This window comes from Chanodichthys erythropterus, chromosome 19, assembly GCF_024489055.1.
Source record: "Chanodichthys erythropterus isolate Z2021 chromosome 19, ASM2448905v1, whole genome shotgun sequence".
Classification (NCBI taxonomy): Eukaryota; Metazoa; Chordata; class Actinopteri; order Cypriniformes; family Xenocyprididae; genus Chanodichthys; species Chanodichthys erythropterus.
The window spans coordinates 36975409-36987835 of record NC_090239.1 but is presented as its reverse complement, the minus strand read 5'-3'; positions in this window follow the sequence as shown (position 1 = coordinate 36987835).

Here is a 12427-nt window from a genome sequence, read left to right as displayed (position 1 = left end):
TTGAAGCAAATCAGGTAAAAATAAGAGGGTGATCTCAAAACATTTCAAAAAGTGATACACTTCCTGCTGCCAGTTGGTGGCGCTATAACTTTGACTCACAATAGTCACATCCATGTGATCAGACTCCTATAACGAACACACTCGTGAAGTTTCATAAAGATCAACATATGTATTAAGACGTTATAACACATTTCCTGTTTCCTTTTTCTCGCCATAAATTCGTTGCCTCGCCACGGCCAAACCGTTCGAGATATCAAAAATCCCCTGGCAATTTTTAATCATCAGTGTCTTGACTTCATGCTGACCGAGTTTGGTGGCGATCGGATTAATCGTCTAGGAGGAGTATATCAAATTCCAGAGCATGCGTTTTTCAAACAACCCTTAATAGCTGACTTCCTGTTGGCGTGGCGATTAACTTAGAGCGCGAAAGTTGTTCGGCCCGATGAGGTCTATATGTGTACCGAGTTTCATACTAATACGTGCAAGCATGTTTAATATATGGACCAAATTTTCAGACTTTTTTCAAGGGGGCGCTGTCGAGCCCCCCTGCCACGCCCGGGGACCAGCCTCTCCGGCGTCCTAATGGCCGCGGATTCCAATGTGTGTGCCAATTTTCAAGAGTTTTTGAGCATGTTAAGGCCCCCAAAAAGCCCCGGAAGACGGAAAAAAAAAAAAATAAATAAATAAATAAATAAATAAATAAATAAATAAATATAGCTGCGAGCAGCGATGGCGGGCCCAAGCCCGGTGGCACCGCCACCCCGGTGGCTTCAGGGCAACTGTGCACAGCGGGCAATAGGCACTTAAAACGGTTAAACATCAAAGGACTATGTCAAATTCACTCCACATTTACTGCACTACAAGGTGCCGCTATAGAGCCCCTCCTCCCTGCCCATTTTCAAAGGATTACATGTGCCAAGTTTTAACATTATTCTGATGAATTTTGAAGCAAATCAGGTAAAAATAAGAGGGTGATCTCAATGTATGCTGAAAGTGACACATTTTCTGCTTCCAGTTGGTGGCGCTATGACTTTGAATCACAATAGTCAAATCCATGTGATCAGCCTTGTACAACGAAGACTAAGCCAAAGTTTCATCAAAATCAATTAATGTATGCAGAAGTTATAACACTTTGTTTCCCTTTTCTTGCCATAAATTCGTTGCCTCGCCACGGCCAAACCGTTTGAGATATCCAAAATCCGTTTGCAATTAAACAACTTCAATGTGTTAGCAACAAGTTAAAAAAAGCTTGGTGTAAATTGGATAAACCCTGTAGGAGTAGTAGTATAAAATTCATAGCCTGTTTTTTCAAAAAATTAACATTCAAACCAAAATAGCTGACTTCCTGTTGGTCGGAGCTAATGAATGTAAATTAGAAAATTGTCCGGCTTGATGAGAATAATATGTGTACCGAGTTTGGTGACTGTAGGAAAAACTAACCCCCACTTTTGTCAAAAGGTGGCGCTACTGAGCCCCTCCACCACGCCCATTTCTATGGCTTTGTCCATGTCTACTGGTTGACAATATTGATGTGTGTGTCGAGTTTCATGCAATTTGAAGCATGTTAAGAGCCTCAAAAACACTCAAGAATATTATTACAGTTTGACCTGTTGCCATGGCAACAATATTTCAAATATCAAAAATCCTGTCATAGGTCTACATCTGCTGTGTATTGACATTACACTGATGAAGTTTGAAGCAAATCAGGTAAAAATAAGAGGGTGATCTCAAAGCATTTTAAAAGTGATACACTTCTTGCTGCCATTTGGTGGCGCTATAACTTTGACTCACAATAGTTACATCCATGTGATCAGACTACTACAACCAACACACTCCTGAAGTTTCATAAACATCAATCAATGTATGCAGAAGTTATAACACATTTCCTGTTTCCCTTTTCTCGCCATAAATTCGTTGCCTCGCCACGGCCAAACCGTTTGAGATATCCAAAATCCGTTTGCAATTAAACAACTTCAATGTGTTTGCAACAAGTTAAAAAAAGCTTGGTGTAAATTGGATAAACCCTGTAGGAGTAGTAGTATAAAATTCATAGCCTGTTTTTTCAAAAAATTAACATTCAAACCAAAATAGCTGACTTCCTGTTGGTCGGAGCTAATGAATGTAAATTAGAAAATTGTCCGGCTTGATGAGAATAATATGTGTACCGAGTTTGGTGACTGTAGGAAAAACTAACCCCCACTTTTGTCAAAAGGTGGCGCTACTGAGCCCCTCCACCACGCCCATTTCTATGGCTTTGTCCATGTCTACTGGTTGACAATATTGATGTGTGTGTCGAGTTTCATGCAATTTGAAGCATGTTAAGAGCCTCAAAAACACTCAAGAATATTATTACAGTTTGACCTGTTGCCATGGCAACAATATTTCAAATATCAAAAATCCTGTCATAGGTCTACATCTGCTGTGTATTGACATTACACTGATGAAGTTTGAAGCAAATCAGGTAAAAATAAGAGGGTGATCTCAAAACATTTCAAAAAGTGATACACTTCCTGCTGCCAGTTGGTGGCGCTATAACTTTGACTCACAATAGTCACATCCATGTGATCAGACTCCTATAACAAACACACTCGAGAAGTTTCATAAAGATCAATATATGTATTAAGACGTTATAACACATTTCCTGTTTCCTTTTTCTCGCCATAAATTCGTTGCCTCGCCACGGCCAAACCGTTCGAGATATCAAAAATCCCCTGGCAATTTTTAATCATCAGTGTCTTGACTTCATGCTGACCGAGTTTGGTGGCGATCGGATTAATCGTCTAGGAGGAGTATATCAAATTCCAGAGCATGCGTTTTTCAAACAACCCTTAATAGCTGACTTCCTGTTGGCGTGGCGATTAACTTAGAGCGCGAAAGTTGTTCGGCCCGATGAGGTCTATATGTGTACCGAGTTTCATACTAATACGTGCAAGCATGTTTAATATATGGACCAAATTTTCAGACTTTTTTCAAGGGGGCGCTGTCGAGCCCCCCTGCCACGCCCGGGTACCAGCCTCTCCGGCGTCCTAATGGCCGCGGATTCCAATGTGTGTGCCAATTTTCAAGAGTTTTTGAGCATGTTAAGGCCCCCAAAAAGCCCCGGAAGACGGAAAAAAAATAAAAAAATAAAAAATAAAAAAATAATAAATATAGCTGCGAGCAGCGATGGCGGGCCCAAGCCCGGTGGCACCGCCACCCCGGTGGCTTCAGGGCAACTGTGCACAGCGGGCAATAGGCACTTAAAACGGTTAAACATCAAAGGACTATGTCAAATTCACTCCACATTTACTGCACTACAAGGTGCCGCTATAGAGCCCCTCCTCCCTGCCCATTTTCAAAGGATTACATGTGCCAAGTTTTAACATTATTCTGATGAATTTTGAAGCAAATCAGGTAAAAATAAGAGGGTGATCTCAATGTATGCTGAAAGTGACACATTTTCTGCTTCCAGTTGGTGGCGCTATGACTTTGAATCACAATAGTCAAATCCATGTGATCAGCCTTGTACAACGAAGACTAAGCCAAAGTTTCATCAAAATCAATTAATGTATGCAGAAGTTATAACACTTTGTTTCCCTTTTCTTGCCATAAATTCGTTGCCTCGCCACGGCCAAACCGTTTGAGATATCCAAAATCCGTTTGCAATTAAACAACTTCAATGTGTTAGCAACAAGTTAAAAAAAGCTTGGTGTAAATTGGATAAACCCTGTAGGAGTAGTAGTATAAAATTCATAGCCTGTTTTTTCAAAAAATTAACATTCAAACCAAAATAGCTGACTTCCTGTTGGTCGGAGCTAATGAATGTAAATTAGAAAATTGTCCGGCTTGATGAGAATAATATGTGTACCGAGTTTGGTGACTGTAGGAAAAACTAACCCCCCACTTTTGTCAAAAGGTGGCGCTACTGAGCCCCTCCACCACGCCCATTTCTATGGCTTTGTCCATGTCTACTGGTTGACAATATTGATGTGTGTGTCGAGTTTCATGCAATTTGAAGCATGTTAAGAGCCTCAAAAACACTCAAGAATATTATTACAGTTTGACCTGTTGCCATGGCAACAATATTTCAAATATCAAAAATCCTGTCATAGGTCTACATCTGCTGTGTATTGACATTACACTGATGAAGTTTGAAGCAAATCAGGTAAAAATAAGAGGGTGATCTCAAAACATTTCAAAAAGTGATACACTTCTTGCTGCCATTTGGTGGCGCTATAACTTTGACTCACAATAGTTACATCCATGTGATCAGACTACTACAACCAACACATTCCTGAAGTTTCATAAACATCAATCAATGTATGCAGAAGTTATAACACATTTCCTGTTTCCCTTTTCTCGCCATAAATTCGTTGCCTCGCCACGGCCAAACCGTTTGAGATATCCAAAATCCATTTGCAATTAAACAACTTCAATGTGTTCGCAACAAGTTAAAAAAGCTTGGTGTAAATTGGATAAACCCTGTAGGAGTAGTAGTATAAAATTCATAGCCTGTTTTTTCAAAAAATTAACATTCAAACCAAAATAGCTGACTTCCTGTTGGTCGGAGCTAATGAATGTAAATTAGAAAATTGTCCGGCTTGATGAGAACAATATGTGTACCGAGTTTGGTGACTGTAGGAAAAACTAACCCCCACTTTTGTCAAAAGGTGGCGCTACTGAGCCCCTCCACCACGCCAATTTCTATGGCTTTGTCCATGTCTACTGGATGAAAATATTGATGTGTGTGTCGAGTTTCATGCAATTTGAAGCATGTTAAGAGCCTCAAAAACACTCAAGAATATTATTACAGTTTGACCTGTTGCCATGGCAACAATATTTCAAATATCAAAAATCCTGTCATAGGTCTACATCTGCTGTGTATTGACATTACACTGATGAAGTTTGAAGCAAATCAGGTAAAAATAAGAGGGTGATCTCAAAACATTTCAAAAAGTGATACACTTCCTGCTGCCAGTTGGTGGCGCTATAACTTTGACTCACAATAGTCACATCCATGTGATCAGACTCCTATAACGAACACACTCGTGAAGTTTCATAAAGATCAATATATGTATGCAGACGTTATAACACATTTCCTGTTTCCTTTTTCTCGCCATAAATTCGTTGCCTCGCCACGGCCAAACCGTTCGAGATATCAAAAATCCCCTGGCAATTTTTAATCTTCAGTGTCTTGACTTCATGCTGACCGAGTTTGGTGGCGATCGGATTAATCGTCTAGGAGGAGTATATCAAATTCCAGAGCATGCGTTTTTCAAACAACCCTTAATAGCTGACTTCCTGTTGGCGTGGCGTTTAACTTAGAGCACGAAAGTTGTTCGGCCCGATGAGGTCTATATGTGTACTGAGTTTCATACTAATACGTGCAAGCGTGTTTAATATATGGACCAAATTTTCAGACTTTTTTCAAGGGGGCGCTGTTGAGCCCCCCTGCCACGCCCGGGTACCAGCCTCTCCGGCGTCCTAATGGCCGCGGATTCCAATGTGTGTGCCAATTTTCAAGAGTTTTTGAGCATGTTAAGGCTCCCAAAAAGCCCCGGAAGACGGAAAAAAAAATAAATAAAAAAAAAAAATAATAATAAATATAGCTGCGAGCAGCGATGGCGGGCCCAAGCCCGGTGGCACCGCCACCCCGGTGGCTTCAGGGCAACTGTGCACAGCGGGCAATTGGCACTTAAAACGGTTAAACATCAAAGGACTATGTCAAATTCACTCCACATTTACTGCACTACAAGGTGCCGTTATAGAGCCCCTCCTCCCTGCCCATTTTCAAAGGATTACATGTGCCAAGTTTTAACATTATTCTGATGAATTTTGAAGCAAATCAGGTAAAAATAAGAGGGTGATCTCAATGTATGCTGAAAGTGACACATTTTCTGCTTCCAGTTGGTGGCGCTATGACTTTGAATCACAATAGTCAAATCCATGTGATCAGCCTTGTACAACGAAGACTAAGCCAAAGTTTCATCAAAATCAATTAATGTATGCAGAAGTTATAACACTTTGTTTCCCTTTTCTTGCCATAAATTCGTTGCCTCGCCACGGCCAAACCGTTTGAGATATCCAAAATCCATTTGCAATTAAACAACTTCAATGTGTTAGCAACAAGTTAAAAAAAGCTTGGTGTAAATTGGATAAACCCTGTAGGAGTAGTAGTATAAAATTCATAGCCTGTTTTTTCAAAAAATTAACATTCAAACCAAAATAGCTGACTTCCTGTTGGTCGGGGCTAATGAATGTAAATTAGAAAATTGTCCGGCTTGATGAGAATAATATGTGTACCGAGTTTGGTGACTGTAGGAAAAACTAACCCCCCCACTTTTGTCAAAAGGTGGCGCTACTGAGCCCCTCCACCACGCCCATTTCTATGGCTTTGTCCATGTCTACTGGTTGACAATATTGATGTGTGTGTCGAGTTTCATGCAATTTGAAGCATGTTAAGAGCCTCAAAAACACTCAAGAATATTATTACAGTTTGACCTGTTGCCATGGCAACAATATTTCAAATATCAAAAATCCTGTCATAGGTCTACATCTGCTGTGTATTGACATTACACTGATGAAGTTTGAAGCAAATCAGGTAAAAATAAGAGGGTGATCTCAAAGCATTTTAAAAGTGATACACTTCTTGCTGCCATTTGGTGGCGCTATAACTTTGACTCACAATAGTTACATCCATGTGATCAGACTACTACAACCAACACACTCCTGAAGTTTCATAAACATCAATCAATGTATGCAGAAGTTATAACACATTTCCTGTTTCCCTTTTCTCGCCATAAATTCGTTGCCTCGCCACGGCCAAACCGTTTGAGATATCCAAAATCCGTTTGCAATTAAACAACTTCAATGTGTTCGCAACAAGTTAAAAAAAGCTTGGTGTAAATTGGATAAACCCTGTAGGAGTAGTAGTATAAAATTCATAGCCTGTTTTTTCAAAAAATTAACATTCAAACCAAAATAGCTGACTTCCTGTTGGTCGGAGCTAATGAATGTAAATTAGAAAATTGTCCGGCTTGATGAGAATAATATGTGTACCGAGTTTGGTGACTGTAGGAAAAACTAACCCCCACTTTTGTCAAAAGGTGGCGCTACTGAGCCCCTCCACCACGCCCATTTCTATGGCTTTGTCCATGTCTACTGGTTGACAATATTGATGTGTGTGTCGAGTTTCATGCAATTTGAAGCATGTTAAGAGCCTCAAAAACACTCAAGAATATTATTACAGTTTGACCTGTTGCCATGGCAACAATATTTCAAATATCAAAAATCCTGTCATAGGTCTACATCTGCTGTGTATTGACATTACACTGATGAAGTTTGAAGCAAATCAGGTAAAAATAAGAGGGTGATCTCAAAACATTTCAAAAAGTCATACACTTCCTGCTGCCAGTTGGTGGCGCTATAACTTTGACTCACAATAGTCACATCCATGTGATCAGACTCCTATAACGAACACACTCGTGAAGTTTCATAAAGATCAATATATGTATTAAGACGTTATAACACATTTCCTGTTTCCTTTTTCTCGCCATAAATTCGTTGCCTCGCCACGGCCAAACCGTTCGAGATATCAAAAATCCCCTGGCAATTTTTAATCATCAGTGTCTTGACTTCATGCTGACCGAGTTTGGTGGCGATCGGATTAATCGTCTAGGAGGAGTATATCAAATTCCAGAGCATGCGTTTTTCAAACAACCCTTAATAGCTGACTTCCTGTTGGCGTGGCGATTAACTTAGAGCGCGAAAGTTGTTCGGCCCGATGAGGTCTATATGTGTACCGAGTTTCATACTAATACGTGCAAGCATGTTTAATATATGGACCAAATTTTCAGACTTTTTTCAAGGGGGCGCTGTCGAGCCCCCCTGCCACGCCCGGGTACCAGCCTCTCCGGCGTCCTAATGGCCGCGGATTCCAATGTGTGTGCCAATTTTCAAGAGTTTTTGAGCATGTTAAGGCCCCCAAAAAGCCCCGGAAGACGGAAAAAAAAAAAAATATATAGCTGCGAGCAGCGATGGCGGGCCCAAGCCCGGTGGCACCGCCACCCCGGTGGCTTCAGGGCAACTGTGCACAGCGGGCAATAGGCACTTAAAACGGTTAAACATCAAAGGACTATGTCAAATTCACTCCACATTTACTGCACTACAAGGTGCCGTTATAGAGCCCCTCCTCCCTGCCCATTTTCAAAGGATTACATGTGCCAAGTTTTAACATTATTCTGATGAATTTTGAAGCAAATCAGGTAAAAATAAGAGGGTGATCTCAATGTATGCTGAAAGTGACACATTTTCTGCTTCCAGTTGGTGGCGCTATGACTTTGAATCACAATAGTCAAATCCATGTGATCAGCCTTGTACAACGAAGACTAAGCCAAAGTTTCATCAAAATCAATTAATGTATGCAGAAGTTATAACACTTTGTTTCCCTTTTCTTGCCATAAATTCGTTGCCTCGCCACGGCCAAACCGTTTGAGATATCCAAAATCCGTTTGCAATTAAACAACTTCAATGTGTTAGCAACAAGTTAAAAAAGCTTGGTGTAAATTGGATAAACCCTGTAGGAGTAGTAGTATAAAATTCATAGCCTGTTTTTTCAAAAAATTAACATTCAAACCAAAATAGCTGACTTCCTGTTGGTCGGAGCTAATGAATGTAAATTAGAAAATTGTCCGGCTTGATGAGAATAATATGTGTACCGAGTTTGGTGACTGTAGGAAAAACTAACCCCCCCACTTTTGTCAAAAGGTGGCGCTACTGAGCCCCTCCACCACGCCCATTTCTATGGCTTTGTCCATGTCTACTGGTTGACAATATTGATGTGTGTGTCGAGTTTCATGCAATTTGAAGCATGTTAAGAGCCTCAAAAACACTCAAGAATATTATTACAGTTTGACCTGTTGCCATGGCAACAATATTTCAAATATCAAAAATCCTGTCATAGGTCTACATCTGCTGTGTATTGACATTACACTGATGAAGTTTGAAGCAAATCAGGTAAAAATAAGAGGGTGATCTCAAAACATTTCAAAAAGTGATACACTTCCTGCTGCCAGTTGGTGGCGCTATAACTTTGACTCACAATAGTCACATCCATGTGATCAGACTCCTATAACGAACACACTCGTGAAGTTTCATAAAGATCAACATATGTATTAAGACGTTATAACACATTTCCTGTTTCCTTTTTCTCGCCATAAATTCGTTGCCTCGCCACGGCCAAACCGTTCGAGATATCAAAAATCCCCTGGCAATTTTTAATCATCAGTGTCTTGACTTCATGCTGACCGAGTTTGGTGGCGATCGGATTAATCGTCTAGGAGGAGTATATCAAATTCCAGAGCATGCGTTTTTCAAACAACCCTTAATAGCTGACTTCCTGTTGGCGTGGCGATTAACTTAGAGCGCGAAAGTTGTTCGGCCCGATGAGGTCTATATGTGTACCGAGTTTCATACTAATACGTGCAAGCATGTTTAATATATGGACCAAATTTTCAGACTTTTTTCAAGGGGGCGCTGTCGAGCCCCCCTGCCACGCCCGGGGACCAGCCTCTCCGGCGTCCTAATGGCCGCGGATTCCAATGTGTGTGCCAATTTTCAAGAGTTTTTGAGCATGTTAAGGCCCCCAAAAAGCCCCGGAAGACGGAAAAAAAAATAAATAAATAAATAAATAAATAAATAAATAAATAAATATAGCTGCGAGCAGCGATGGCGGGCCCAAGCCCGGTGGCACCGCCACCCCGGTGGCTTCAGGGCAACTGTGCACAGCGGGCAATAGGCACTTAAAACGGTTAAACATCAAAGGACTATGTCAAATTCACTCCACATTTACTGCACTACAAGGTGCCGCTATAGAGCCCCTCCTCCCTGCCCATTTTCAAAGGATTACATGTGCCAAGTTTTAACATTATTCTGATGAATTTTGAAGCAAATCAGGTAAAAATAAGAGGGTGATCTCAATGTATGCTGAAAGTGACACATTTTCTGCTTCCAGTTGGTGGCGCTATGACTTTGAATCACAATAGTCAAATCCATGTGATCAGCCTTGTACAACGAAGACTAAGCCAAAGTTTCATCAAAATCAATTAATGTATGCAGAAGTTATAACACTTTGTTTCCCTTTTCTTGCCATAAATTCGTTGCCTCGCCACGGCCAAACCGTTTGAGATATCCAAAATCCGTTTGCAATTAAACAACTTCAATGTGTTAGCAACAAGTTAAAAAAAGCTTGGTGTAAATTGGATAAACCCTGTAGGAGTAGTAGTATAAAATTCATAGCCTGTTTTTTCAAAAAATTAACATTCAAACCAAAATAGCTGACTTCCTGTTGGTCGGAGCTAATGAATGTAAATTAGAAAATTGTCCGGCTTGATGAGAATAATATGTGTACCGAGTTTGGTGACTGTAGGAAAAACTAACCCCCACTTTTGTCAAAAGGTGGCGCTACTGAGCCCCTCCACCACGCCCATTTCTATGGCTTTGTCCATGTCTACTGGTTGACAATATTGATGTGTGTGTCGAGTTTCATGCAATTTGAAGCATGTTAAGAGCCTCAAAAACACTCAAGAATATTATTACAGTTTGACCTGTTGCCATGGCAACAATATTTCAAATATCAAAAATCCTGTCATAGGTCTACATCTGCTGTGTATTGACATTACACTGATGAAGTTTGAAGCAAATCAGGTAAAAATAAGAGGGTGATCTCAAAGCATTTTAAAAGTGATACACTTCTTGCTGCCATTTGGTGGCGCTATAACTTTGACTCACAATAGTTACATCCATGTGATCAGACTACTACAACCAACACACTCCTGAAGTTTCATAAACATCAATCAATGTATGCAGAAGTTATAACACATTTCCTGTTTCCCTTTTCTCGCCATAAATTCGTTGCCTCGCCACGGCCAAACCGTTTGAGATATCCAAAATCCGTTTGCAATTAAACAACTTCAATGTGTTTGCAACAAGTTAAAAAAAGCTTGGTGTAAATTGGATAAACCCTGTAGGAGTAGTAGTATAAAATTCATAGCCTGTTTTTTCAAAAAATTAACATTCAAACCAAAATAGCTGACTTCCTGTTGGTCGGAGCTAATGAATGTAAATTAGAAAATTGTCCGGCTTGATGAGAATAATATGTGTACCGAGTTTGGTGACTGTAGGAAAAACTAACCCCCACTTTTGTCAAAAGGTGGCGCTACTGAGCCCCTCCACCACGCCCATTTCTATGGCTTTGTCCATGTCTACTGGTTGACAATATTGATGTGTGTGTCGAGTTTCATGCAATTTGAAGCATGTTAAGAGCCTCAAAAACACTCAAGAATATTATTACAGTTTGACCTGTTGCCATGGCAACAATATTTCAAATATCAAAAATCCTGTCATAGGTCTACATCTGCTGTGTATTGACATTACACTGATGAAGTTTGAAGCAAATCAGGTAAAAATAAGAGGGTGATCTCAAAACATTTCAAAAAGTGATACACTTCCTGCTGCCAGTTGGTGGCGCTATAACTTTGACTCACAATAGTCACATCCATGTGATCAGACTCCTATAACAAACACACTCGAGAAGTTTCATAAAGATCAATATATGTATTAAGACGTTATAACACATTTCCTGTTTCCTTTTTCTCGCCATAAATTCGTTGCCTCGCCACGGCCAAACCGTTCGAGATATCAAAAATCCCCTGGCAATTTTTAATCATCAGTGTCTTGACTTCATGCTGACCGAGTTTGGTGGCGATCGGATTAATCGTCTAGGAGGAGTATATCAAATTCCAGAGCATGCGTTTTTCAAACAACCCTTAATAGCTGACTTCCTGTTGGCGTGGCGATTAACTTAGAGCGCGAAAGTTGTTCGGCCCGATGAGGTCTATATGTGTACCGAGTTTCATACTAATACGTGCAAGCATGTTTAATATATGGACCAAATTTTCAGACTTTTTTCAAGGGGGCGCTGTCGAGCCCCCCTGCCACGCCCGGGTACCAGCCTCTCCGGCGTCCTAATGGCCGCGGATTCCAATGTGTGTGCCAATTTTCAAGAGTTTTTGAGCATGTTAAGGCCCCCAAAAAGCCCCGGAAGACGGAAAAAAAATAAAAAAATAAAAAAATAAAAAAATAATAAATATAGCTGCGAGCAGCGATGGCGGGCCCAAGCCCGGTGGCACCGCCACCCCGGTGGCTTCAGGGCAACTGTGCACAGCGGGCAATAGGCACTTAAAACGGTTAAACATCAAAGGACTATGTCAAATTCACTCCACATTTACTGCACTACAAGGTGCCGCTATAGAGCCCCTCCTCCCTGCCCATTTTCAAAGGATTACATGTGCCAAGTTTTAACATTATTCTGATGAATTTTGAAGCAAATCAGGTAAAAATAAGAGGGTGATCTCAATGTATGCTGAAAGTGACACATTTTCTGCTTCCA